General features: G+C 34.9%; 1 long non-coding RNA gene across 1 annotated transcript in view; it reads right to left on the reverse strand.

Moving 5' to 3' along the window:
* The window catches only part of LOC108449612, a 26,837-nt gene extending 14,538 nt beyond the window's left edge, over positions 1–12,299 (reverse strand). Inside the window, exons 1-3 of the long non-coding RNA XR_001865842.1 lie at positions 12,054–12,299; positions 9,726–9,859; positions 3,397–3,586 (exon numbers count right to left, since the gene is read on the reverse strand). This is a non-coding gene — a long non-coding RNA (uncharacterized LOC108449612). The remainder of the gene's footprint in view (positions 1–3,396; positions 3,587–9,725; positions 9,860–12,053) is intronic.
* Between the last annotated feature and the right edge of the window lie 1,210 nt (positions 12,300–13,509).

The raw sequence follows: 13,509 nt of genomic DNA on the forward strand, positions 1-13,509 counted from the left end.
CCCTACAATAAACAAGTTCTGGAGAAAACTCTTATCTGGCCTTTTCAAAGCTGCTGAAATATTGGAAATCATGGTAAGAGCAATGTAATATAATGCTATTAAAAAAAATAATTCTTCTGTTTTGAGGGATTTTGTTGCCTATTACAGTATTCTCCAATCTTAATCTAGAAGAAAATGTTGTTTAAGTAAAAAGGAAGATCTCTGTAACATGGGACTGGTAATGAAATATGCCAGGTGCTTTCCTTTTTCCTACTCTTAGATATCTTCTCAGTGGCCCTTGGCTGTTATTTTAAATATATACTTACACAAACAGATGAGCAATCTGTGTTAAGATAAGTATTAAGAAATAGCATTAATTGTTTTTTGGTCTATTTTATAAATGTATATATAGTCATTGAAATGGACTAAACCATCACAACCTAAATTAGATATCAGGATGTATTAGTAGAATTTTCTGTGTATGGAAAATAAGACAGAAGTTTTGCATCATCTACTTTTCTCTGCTAGTAGCATGTTTGATGATGACCACAAGAGTGACCAGATGTCTCAATGCTAAATGGAACACATACACATATATATGTTACTAAACTTACATAACAGGAAAAAGGAAGAGATCCATGCTTAAAAGCACCAGGCAAATAAATTTTTAAGACACTTTCTTACAAGTATTAGATAAGTACAGTGCAGATTACAAAATTATATACCTGTGCGTGCACTTTTCATAAACATGTGTTTCTACATCTCCTTATAGATATATGCATTTTTGAAGATTTGTGTACGTGCAATAAATTTCTTAGTTAATGAGCAGCAAGCACTAATATTGACTCTTTTTTTCCCAAGGAAGTATTGTTTAACATTTTAATATTACATCCAAAAAACAAGCTTATAGCTGGGATACAGTGGTATTTCCATCATTATAACAGAACTTTCTTATGATGTGAATCACCAGTTTATGAGAAATTAATTTTAAACTAATCATCCGCTCTACAGTCTTCCTCTATGCATTAAAAATAATTTTTGCCACTACTGGATTAGTGTTACTTTCTATATTATTTCTGTAATACCCACAGGCTATCAGAATTACAGTGACTCAGCTGACAGAAGTTGAAGTTTCTCCCCAGTAGCTTTTACTATATATATCTGATCACGTTACAATACATTTAATCTCAAACCTTTTCTCTGAGATTTATAAGGGCCAGTATGCTGAATCTACAGGAGGCTTTTAAGGTACACCCATATGCAATTATATGGTCCATGTGTAATTAAGTGTATCTAACAAATTGATTAAAATTTAATCAAACTTTAGGATTCTAAGTAAACACTGACTTAAAAAAGGATTTCTACAATATTCTATTTACTGTATTGTCTGGGAACATGGGAAGTTCTCATTCTTATCACAGCTAAAAGGAGTGTTTGCATAGATATATAGTGGCTGATTGAGTAAGCAAAACACAAATTTATCCTGGATACTATTTCTACCTCTTTCTCTCAATTCTTTACATGACGAGGTTTCTTAAGACAGGCTTCTGAGGTCCATTGATGGAGCCTTAAAATAGGAGTCTCTTCACAGTTCGTTTCTGAGCTATGTATGTTGCATTGAGGGGAGATATTCTTATGTCCAGACTGACATGGACATCTTTACTTATGAAAGCAGATGCTTACACACATGCACAAGCACACAAATCAATATAGAAACTTTAGTCATTCAGGAATAAACTTGATATTTTACATTTAAGCAACATGACCAGGGTCTTCTGAAGAAACTAAAAAGGAAGTGGAATGAAAACATATATATAATGTCTCCTTCTTTCATATTATAAAAAAATAAACTGCTGAGTAAATACATTAATGGAACAGGTAAGATTCCCTTTCCCCTAATGTCTCAAAAAGTAGTCAGTAATAAATTACATGTTTAAAATATGCATGCATGAGAGAAGAGAATATTATTTCTATTTTGTTTTTAGATTTCAGTGAGTTCTCAATCAGAGATTCTTTTCAGCCATACTAATAGCCTCTGCACTACATTTTACAGTAAATTTCTTCAATTAGTCTTTAATTAATTAGAAAACATACATTAGGGTTGACAAGCAGGAATAAGTTCTGTGAAAAACACTCCTTAATGAAACCATGTCCTTATAATAAGCAATGGTCAGTTTTTCACTTTTCTAGGCCCTGTTATAAAAAGTCAAATATATGAAAAAATGGTTGATGTTCTTAATTTTTATACTTAAATATTTACTCAGATACTTTAAGACACATTCAGCCTCATAGTAAGTATAATGCTCAGATAATAACTAAAGGTTAAATTCTAATTCTCTAAGATTTCTACTCTATTGGAAATGCTCACATAAGCAAAACAAATGTTGATTCCTTCATTCAAAACTCATCTTTCTTCTCTTACCTATTGTGTGGGAAATAAAAGATAGTCTTGATATTCTATTTTAATGTATAATTTTACATCCTCATAAAGGTTGCAAAAAGAATGCAAAAAGAAAGGTCAGTATTTTAGATGAGGTTTTTCAGTCTAATATTTTCAGATATATTCTGGTAAGAAGACTAAACAGTAGGAAGCAGCAATACAATTGCCACAGAAACATTAGAGATATTGTTTTCCAAATCCATTTGCAAATGAAAGGTTTTTTTTCCTCAAACAACAATGCACAAAATATATATTATTGATTTGACTGATTAATATTTTAAAACACTGTGGAAGTTTTTCTGAAAGGTGGATCCAAAATGGAGGTAAGGAAATTTTTAGCTTAAAAGGCATTTGTTGTGCTAGAGAGAGCTAAGAGGACAAAAGACCCCCCATATATCTAGTAGGGAGAATGAGGAACAAACTGCATTACAAAGGTGACATAATAAGCTTTATGAGAGAGAGGGTTGGAGAGATAATCAGACAAGACGGTGGTTAAGATGAGGACAGAAACATTAAATGCAAAGAAAATCATCAGAGGGAATAAAAAAGTGATTTCACATCAGAACAAAAGTACTGAAGACTGCAAATTTGTTCCCATTTCTTTGTCAGTTTAATTCTTTGCAAATCTTTTTCTCTTAAGTTTGAAAATACTGCTGTCAGATCAGTGAAGCCTTTTACAGATAGCCAAGCATGATTTTTCTTCCTTGTAAATTTACAGACAGCTTTATGCTTATTGATTATGATGCCACAAGGTGAATATAATTAATAACTCAATGCAGAGATTGGTTTCAGGTTTGAATGGCTTCTTTCTTCTCTCTGGGTTGAATCCCTGCTGATAGTTCAAAACAACTGTTCACATGACAAAAATTTCCTTTCTTTTTTTTTTCCTGTGAAATAAGCTAAGGTAGTTCAATGTGCAGTGACATTCCTATATCATCTCCTCAGAGGTCATGAACTCCTTCTTCTCCCAAACCCACCTGTTATAATGCGTAATAGGCTGGTGAAATGAGAATATTTTGCCTGTTAGGTTTGTTACAGAATCCATTAACTTCATCTCATACACTTCCAGCTTAAATAGATATAATGTAGGATGGCATGTCAGTCCAGTCTAACTTCTTTCTGCAGTCAGAGATACTCAGAGTCACCACACTGACTTCTGGTTTAATCCTTCAAGAAAAAAAAAATAGGCAGAAAGTAAGGAAGGCATGAAAGGAATTTACCAACCACCTAGATGAGTGCAAGAGGTAATTTCATGCTGCATATTCTTTTTTTCTCAGTGTGAGGATGAAAATGAATTACAATATCAGAATGTGGGCTTGGGGAATTTTAGTGATAAAAATACTCTACAGCCTGTCTTGTATTGTGTTAAATGTCTATGGTTAATTGACTGTTTATTTCTACAAGTGAAAAAGGAAAAATATTTAGTGTCAAAGGAAAGATACAGCTTTCTTGAAGAATAATAGAAGTAGTGTCTTTGTACATGTTTTTGAAGAAAGAATCATATCTGGAAGCTTCAGTAAAAAGAAGAGGTACAACAAATATAAACCATCTGATATAAACCATATGAAATATTTGCAGAAAGCAACCTGCTTATGAAAGCCACTTAAACAAGAAATCAAAAAGCCTGTATTTTTTTAAGCTTACTATTTTTAGGAAAACAAATGAACAAACCGAACCAAAACAAAAAAACAACCAAAAAAGTCCTCTCTGTCATTTATGATGAATACGTATCTAAGAACCAAGTGACAATCTAATATCATGTTTTATAGATGGGAATAAGGGTACTGAATTAAAATAAACCACATCATAGCAAGATGGATAGAAGAAAAATAACTAAAGGTATTAAACTGTTACAACTTTATAAAAGAAACTGTGTGTGGCAGGGCATATCACCCCTCTCCCCACAACGGGTGGCCGGTGCAGATAGGAGAGATAACCCAGGCGGACAAGACCCAGCAGGTATCATCTCCTGGCACCAAAAGATGTGCCAGCTTAACAGATGTGGGAAGAGATAAAAAAACATAGGAGACCAAAACGCTTGTTTTACGCTATGAAAGTACTACAGTTTAACACAGAGGCAGAATCTCTTACACACTCCTTGGGAATGTGCTAGACGATTTCTTCCCAAAGCTTGGACCCAACTTCATGATTACTTTCCTGGAAATTGAGGGAAAAGATTTCAATGTGTGCACCTTCAGCAATTTGGTGGTAAGAAACATTGGATCCTAAGTTATAGTATTTCTTAGCTAGCTGTAAATTAATGGTACCTTTAACCCTGTGTGTATAATAATAGTATTCCCTTTTGTCTTATTCCTGTGTAGTAATAGGTCTGTTTTAAGTCTTATATATGTTAGTTTCGTGTCTATTAAATAAATAATTCATTCTATAATAGACTGAATCAGCCATTGTTAGAGAACTTATGAATGAGAGTGGGTCTTGGGGTGCTGGCCACCTCAATAAAGCTACTGCCTGCTGCCAGAGGCCTGGGAAAAAGGCAGGGACTTATTTAAACCCACATCATCCATTCATAACTCTGTGTTTAACAGTACAACCAACCAAATGATCCATGGTGTGCTAGCATGAAAGCAAATTCAGAAGATCAGTTCTGTATGTAAGTAATACAGATCAGTGGTTGACATGATATTGAGGGTACCTTCTGTAAGTGTAACTGTATTCACTGACAAAAGTATGATTTGGTCTGTTCAGGTATGAAATGAAAAGAATGTCTGTACTCTTCCCTAGTTTTTAGAAAAAGCCTGAAGAACCAAAACAAGCACAAGATGACCTTGATGCAATGCTTATACTCTTAAATTCAATAGAGGATCAGATTTAAATCCGTAGAGTGAAGGGCTTATGTTCCATTACTATCATAATCAAGAACACAGTAATGCAAATTCTAAATGCTTTTATTAACACGGAGCTTATTTTGCTCATGTGCTGCTTCTGTCAACTGCTTTTTCTCAATCTGCATAGCTGAAGTCCTGAGAGCACAAAGCACTCTAAAAAATCCTTCTTAGTAAAAAAGCCTGTTTAATATAATTTCTTTTCTGTAAACTCTGAAATATTGTAAGAGCCCTAAAAATGTCTTATTTTGAAAAATATTTGAAGTAATCAGGGAAAAAAAAAATCACAAATACATTATTCTTTGAGAGGTGTAACATGGTTTCTTCCCCTTGTTGAATCCAAAATTTTTCTACATTTCACTGTCTGTCTTTGTGAGTCACTGTGTTTTGGTGAATAAATCATCCCCTGACACTTTTTGTGGTATGCTTGCCCAGTAAGATTTTGTTCAGGTCCATTCATGCAGAGAAATCTATTTCCCTCTGAAGATGAGATGCTGGCTAAAAGTCATCAAACATGAAAGCCTCAGACTGCATCTGCATGGTTACTTTGGTGATTCTTTGAAGAGTTACTTATGCCTTTGTTGGGTGAGAAAGTTTGAGCCATGTCAGTGCCCTCAGACATGCTGACCTAGCTACTTTACTACTGCTGTGCTGCTATCACAAGTGAATTGAGAGTCACAGAGTAAAGACAGCCAGGGAAATGCTTTGGATGTTGAAATGAAAACAAATATTAATTTTGAAGCTCAAATATACCTGGCTTCTACTCAAAATTCTTTCGTTTGAGAAAGTTCCAAGTCATGGAAAGAAGGGTAAAGCCTTAAGTTACCACAGATGGGCTGTGCAATGCAGTGGTTGTGCTTGCTTAGACAAGTTCTCCCTGTATTGTCTTGGAGCAACATTACATGGTTGGGATTAGATTAAAAACTTGTTGCCAGTCAGCTAGGACCTACAGGTAGCTGAGCAAGATATGTCCATCACTGTAATGTGGATGCGAGATACAGTAATCAATGAGATATAGTAAAATAGTCTGCACTACTAAACCCAAATATTTGTCATCAGCTAGGAAGACTCTGCCTGTACACAGCCGAAAGGCTTCACAGACTGGGGAAGAAATATCTTCTTCCTTCAATCCTCAGTAGTTCTTAAACATTCCTAAGGGTCCTCAGTCTTTGGCTACTCCTTGGAAACCAGGGGATGATAAAAACCCAAGAGCATTTGTTTAATATTTCCTCTGAAAGGTTTTTTCTTTTATTTAGATTGTGACCTTGCTGTACTTATCAATGGCTTTGTCACATACTTGGTTGCTTTGGCAATTGATGGGAACAGAAAAACATTTCTTTTGTGCTTGGTTTGGGTTTGACTTTTTTTTTAGCTTAGTGTCTTGAAGAGTCTAGCTGTACTAAAATAAATGTTTACAAATTACTTTCTATTTCATATCAGTCCGAACTTCAACGCTGTCGATGACAGCCTATCTCCTACGCAAACATCCTTGTTGTGAACTGAAGTGTCTAATGGAGCCCTGGTGCATTTTAGTTTTAAATATGGTGAAATTTGATACACATTTGGTCTGTGTACAAAAGTATTCAGCAGTTAAGAAGTCGAGGTAGGTGGCATTGGTCAGTCTTCCCTTGTTTACCAGTGCCATCACTCCATCATAGAGGGCTATTGGACTGGTCACGTACAATTTGCCATTTGTGAAGCTGTGCTGGATGTTTCAGTTCACCTCCTTGTCTTGTATGTACCTTAGCATTGCCAGGATTTGTTTCAATGAGCAGCTTCAATCATGAAACAAGTCATTAAGCAGTTGTCTGCTGGGCAGGTGGCACAGAACAAGGAAAAAAGATGCACACATTTTTACATTCTCTGTGATTTAGCCAACTTTGATTTATTAGGTTAATATACTAACCAGGGAAGTCCACAATATTAGTTAAAAATGGTCAGAGGTAAAGTAGCCATTCTCGAAACAAGTGTACCATGGTTATAATAATGTTGGCAGGCTTAAATTTAAAACAGAGAAATAGTGAAACTATTTGGCAGTTGTCTAAAAAGAAAAGTCACTAAATTGTTTTCTAAAGAAAATGGTAGATTTTAGAATCATCAAGTAGAGATGTGTAGTATAAAGTGGTCTTTTTTAACTGCAACCTAAGCATGGTAGCTCACAAGGATAGCACTACTTCGTGCAAATGTAGATTAAATCTAGACAGTTCTATTTCCCTAAAGTCTTAATTAATAATGTTGAATATTTTCATAAGAAAAAAGGAAAAGTTCAAAAGTGGTGTCTGAAGCAGAATTTTTGTGATGGTCCTGAAGTGGTGAAGGCTCAGCTAAGAAACATCACAGTACCCCTTACTAAAGAAAGTGACAAGCAGATAAGATAATTAGCACCTACAGTAATATTGCAACACTTTTTATTATCCTAAAGAACATTATGACTGCTGTTCTTGACTTTGGTAACTCTTTTGTTGGTGGAGTTTATCAGCAATTGAAACCCATTCTATTCTCCCTGTGTACATTCCTCCAGTTTAGAGGTAGAAGAAAATTGCAGTATCGAAATGTAGGTAAGTAGAAAGGAATTAAACCACTAGAACTGTCAACCTAGCACTTCTCACAGATAATACTCATGAAAAAAATAAAATTTCAGGAAAGGTACACTTTGTTTATATTTTCAAAATCATTTACATCTATCTTCAAATACAGTAAAAGAAAATACAGTTCTTTATATGACTGAAGAATAAGACCGTTTGTTGCAAGGACACTAAAAAATAGTTTTTTCTATTTTGAACACAATTAAACATCAGATCCATCAAGTGATCACTTTTTTTTCCAATCTGTATTTTGCAGCACATGTCAGACTAGCTTGGTAAACTGCAGGGTAATAGCCTCTTCAGTATTGTTCCTGCTGTCAGATTGAGTGACTTGGCTGGAGGGTTGATGCTTTTAGCTTATGTAGTTGATGAGAACGCAAAAGTATTAGTATTGACTTTCCTCCAGAAGCAATCAAAATTGTCTACATTTACCTTCCAAATTCAAAGCTGTCTTCTCTAGACTGATATAAATTGGTCAGTGTATATCAGTATGTAGCAACTGTTAACAAAACATCCATTTTAAAGACTGTGTTTTAAAATGTCAAAATCTATGAGAATTATTTACTTGGCACAACACTTCACTCCTGAAGTAGACCTTGAACAGAGTTTTCAACACTGTTGAAAATTCAAGTGAGTTGCAAGATCCTGGCTTAGGAATTTCCATTTGTAAATGTAGTTTATGTCATCAGCTGGATGTTAGCATCCTTCAGCTGAGACTCTACAAACAAGTGTTAATCACATGTTTGACAAAGCTTCTGGGAATTGCAGTGCAACTTCTAGAACCTGGATTTAGGCCCATTTTTACAAGCCATGGCCATTATATTTTCCCCTTTTCTTTAAAGAGTTTTGATGAAGACTCACTTCTGTGAAAACACCTCCAAATTTTTTATAGTGAAAAGGCACCTAGTACTTGTCAGAAGAATTATCCCAATTCAAAACACAAGAGCTCATTGGACTGAAAGTGAATAAACAAAGGGAAAAAGAACCTTCAAAACTACCTTACTGAAAGTCAGTTGAATTGCTCAGTTAATATTTTTGTATTGTAAATGGGAATAAAGGAGACATGACAAGGTAAAACTGTTCAACTGGAGTAAAGAAAAAGTTGATATGACCTTGACTCATTTTTCAGAAAGTCAAATTTTAAGAAAAGTTGAATATTGATTTAAAGATTTTGTGGAGTTATTTTAACAGGTCTGTATTCCTTTAAGTCATGTTACCTGCAGGATGCTTTTTTGTGTTTTTTACTGAAACAATCACAATAAAATTAATTCAATTATGAAATTATGGAACAAGCATCCTGAAACTTTTTTATATCAATCATTAGAATAACCACAGTTTGTTGAGACATTGTAAAATTTATTACTGTGTTTTGTACTTTTTCTTAAATGTTCCTTTTCATAAATTTGATTGTACTTTAATTCAAAATCTTTAAACATGCTAGTAGAGAAATTTCTTAGAAAAAGTAACAGAGAAGTCACCTTAAATGTATAGTTAGTCACACTTGTTTTCTGGTGATGAAGTTGCTCAACATTTTATTGAAAGAAATGCAGACGAAATATAAAATTATTTTTCTTCCGCACTGCAACACATTAATGGTTAAGCTTTAAGGTCTGAAACATCAGGAAAGACAGGTCCAACTTGTTCACAAGTTCTTGTCTATAAGAAAGCTGACTACAGTAAAGCCTACACACAGAGCTATATTGTACTCCATGACTCCAAGAAAAAAAAAAAAAAGTAAATGTTTTGCAGCTGTCTTTGCAGCTGATTTTTCACTGGCTTGATGTTGACACTAGTAGGGATGTGATAATTTTTGTTTTTATTTTTAAATATATAGCTGAAAAAGAAAAAAAGCAAATATTCATATTGTTTAAACAGTACCTCTCATGGTCTTGGTTCTTCTCTTCCAATTCTTTCACACTGAACTTGGACACAGGCAGAAGTTAGCAGAGGCTGGAGACCATTCTGCTCAGTGAATTTAGATGTGGCCGTGATCTTTCAGAATGTTTGAGAATCTGAAAAAATGGATGTGAACTACATTATGCAAGCTGGTCATCAGACATTCGGTGAACATCTATTTTACAGATTTACAGATGCAAATTCTAGTTCTTTGTATTTCAAGAATGGTAGCTCTTAATCATCCTCTATTTGTCAACTTCTGTCAAGAGGAATCAATACTAGCTGTTCTGAGCCAGAGGTAAAACCACCCCTGCCTGCCGCTCCTGCCATCACTGATGTGGTTTGATTCTGGGGTGGAATCAGCTTGGTATTTCTACTGCTAATCTGTCAGGGCCTACCTGCCAGGTCTGCACACTACAATGAAACTACACAATGTTAAATTTAAAATTTTTGCAAATGGTTGTAAAGGAATTTGTTATATCCTCTGGTTTTGTCCTTTTTTCAGCCTACATTAAGGAAGATGAGTTTTATTCATCTAACTGTGCCAGCACTGCATTTGGCATTTTGATTTTTAACAGTTGCTTAATCCCTCTTTAGGCAGCAAAATCTTCTGATCCTTCCTTTCTGTTGAGAGCCTGCCCATTGTCTACTCCCACTGCAAACAACTGGAGTTTTTCCATTAACTAAAACCATAGTTGTTTTGTGCCCAAAAATAGACTAATTCTTGCAGAAGATTTTTTAGCAGCTTAGTTCATCAGAATCTGTTAGTCAACTTTATGTTTTTGCATTAAGTACAAATTAACTTTTAAGTAATAATAAATGTATGATTTTTATCTGCTTAATTTTATTTCAAGTTATAACACTTTAAAAAAAAATGATATATAAAACATTTCTCCAAAAATGCAAACTGTTCTGGTGAGGTAAACTCTTCAGTCAGACGAATTTCATCTTTTTTATTTTTTCCACTAATGGAAATGGTTCATCCTAGGGGATGATGATATCTCAGCACATATATAAACCCCATGGTACCTTGACCTATTTGCAAAATTGAAAAGTCTGGAAAAAGTTTGACTAAACATTTGTGGGAACTGACCTTCTCAGGTGCTGCATGTTTATTTTTATGATGGCAGGTGTAATTATTCCTGAGATACAGCCACCAGAAAATTACCATTTTGCTCTGTGTTCGAGAATAAGCCTTTCTGCATTGCAGCTCCTATCATAGTGTGCTAAGCATAATGCCAACGTTTTACTTGAACCTGTATTTGCTTTCATCTAGGGTTAAGAATACCCATTAACTCTGTCCTCATAAATGGTTCCTACTTATTATTTCTGAAATATAGTGTGGCACAGTAAAAGGAAAAGTCATAGAGCATGAATATCCAGATGGAGTAGATAAAATGTAGAGAGAATTTGTTCAGTATTCTAAATACATATTTAGAATAAATTCTTCACTGACTTGCTCTGATTTCAGCATGACTGCTCTGAATATAAGCCAAAGCAGAATTTAGCTATTGAGTTTAGTCATTAGTCACTTGATAACAGTAGTCAAAAGGCCTAATTAGAGTTTCACAGAGAAGGTGATGGGGGTGTAAAATGGTGAAAGAGCAGCACTCTTTGAATTTCACATTAAAGCTTGTTTTTTACATTCCCTGATTGTAATACACTAGCTTGAAGCACAGTTGTGAAATATTCTTCATAAACTATATTTCAATTTCCTGTAGTCTTTTACTGTAGGTCTCAACCAGAGATCATTATTTTAAGCATTTTTAAGGTTTACGCTTGCAGTTTTGATTTTCTTTGCTGGCTTGAATATGTTGCAGTACAGAAGATTATGAAACCAATGTATGGATAATGTACATACACACACATAGTTCTTGCATAACATTGATAACATTTGTGAAAGAAACAACAGTAAAAGCCAATCTATTTCTCAATCCTAAAGAAAAAAACAGACAAGTAAATTCTTCATTAACAAAACTGATATTAAAGTTCTATGTCTATTTTCTTTTATCTAGTACACGACACATTCCCTCCATCCCCTTTCTTACCTCTCCCTGTTTACATGTTGTAGAAAATTCTAGTCCTTTTCAGAAATTTCCCATCCAACTATTATATTTACTAAGCTAATTAAATACAAGAAGAATGTCACTGGGTGGCAATACAACACTTTTGCGAACTTTCTAGGAAAGGATGCATGCAGTAACAATCAAATTGTCAGCACTCAATGATGCATTGGAAGTGTCCAAGAAGAACCTGCACAGCTATAACATAGCTTATAAAGCTTTACCCACTAGCTGCTCAGACTGTTACCTTTGTAAAGCAGATGACCAGCTCTGGGTGGATTTTTTCTTCAAGTCTTCAATGGATCTCATAGCAGTCAACCATGTTAGAGCTTAGATGATGCTGACCAAGCACAGAGAGCCTCGTGCATCAGCACGAGATTTATATATACATAGCAGTTATTTGAAATTTGGACAAAGCTTATCCTTAAAATATTTGCTATTTGCTTTGTTTCTCAAAAACTTTAAAATTCTACATTAAAATATTTGCATTACTCTTCTGTATTTGTTGCAAGAGGAAGAAAATCTGAAAGCACTGCTCAAAGAGGACCTGGACTACATATGTTCAGTATTTATATATAGATAAACCCTAATTGATTAGATTACTACTGTAATTAGATTACTACACAGAGAAGCATGGACGGGTTTTGCTGTGCAACTGTTGCCAGATTTACATTCTTCTCAATCAATTGGGACAGAAACTAAAGGAAAATAGTCACAAAGGTAACAATAACAATTTGGCATTATATAATGGGAAAGTAAGAGAGACCAGCTTGAAGATACCTAATTTATAAGTAAACTGGCAGTTTATGCTCACAATCTAATTTAAAGCAAAACAAAACAAAAAGAAAACAAAACAAAAAGAGAAGAACCAAGCTAAAAAACCAACCCCAAAACTTAGACTGTAGCCCTGTGTGGAGAAACACATTCATCTGATATGTGACATCTTACTGAAGTCTAAACCCAAGATGAAACCACTACATGTAAAAGCCAGACCCCAGACCATCCAGGAAGGGGACACAGCAAGTAATTGAAGTAATTACTCTGCTTCGTCCATGGGACTTGTCACAAATGAACAGGAGAGGCTTGGCACTTGACTTTAATGAATGTGAAATGTGTGAGTAAAATATCATGATGAGACTCACAAAGATTAACAGAGACAAGCATGAAGTTCTGAACCCACAGAGGAATAGCCGAATGCACAAGCACATGCTGGAGCCAGCCAGTTGGAAAGCTCAGAAAAGGCCCTGGTGTTCTTGATGGGCAACAAGCCGAACATAAGTGAGGTACACTTGTGATAAAGAAGGCCAACAGCATCCTGCGGTCACTCAGCAACAATGTAGACAGCAGGTGCAGGGAGTGATTCTTCCTCTCACTACTGGTGACACCCCATCAGAGTTCTGTGTCCAGTTCTGGACTCCCCAGTAGAAAAGACATGGACAGATTGGAACAAGGCCAACAAAAATCATAAAGGTGATTGAGCAACTGGAACATCTTTCATAACAAAAGCAACAGAAGAGTAATCACTGCTTAGTCCAAAGAGGAGAAAGTTGAGGAAGAACCTCACAAATGTATAAAAAGATCAACTATTGGGAAGGCAAAATCAGAAGCCAAACTCCTCTCAGTGGTAATCAATGAGAGAAGGAGGGGCAATTGACACAAATAAAAATACAGAAATTTCCATTTAAGCATAGCAACTTTTTTTT

Source organism: Corvus brachyrhynchos, unplaced genomic scaffold, assembly GCF_000691975.1.
Source record: "Corvus brachyrhynchos isolate BGI_N302 unplaced genomic scaffold, ASM69197v1 scaffold28, whole genome shotgun sequence".
Lineage (NCBI taxonomy): Eukaryota > Metazoa > Chordata > Aves > Passeriformes > Corvidae > Corvus > Corvus brachyrhynchos.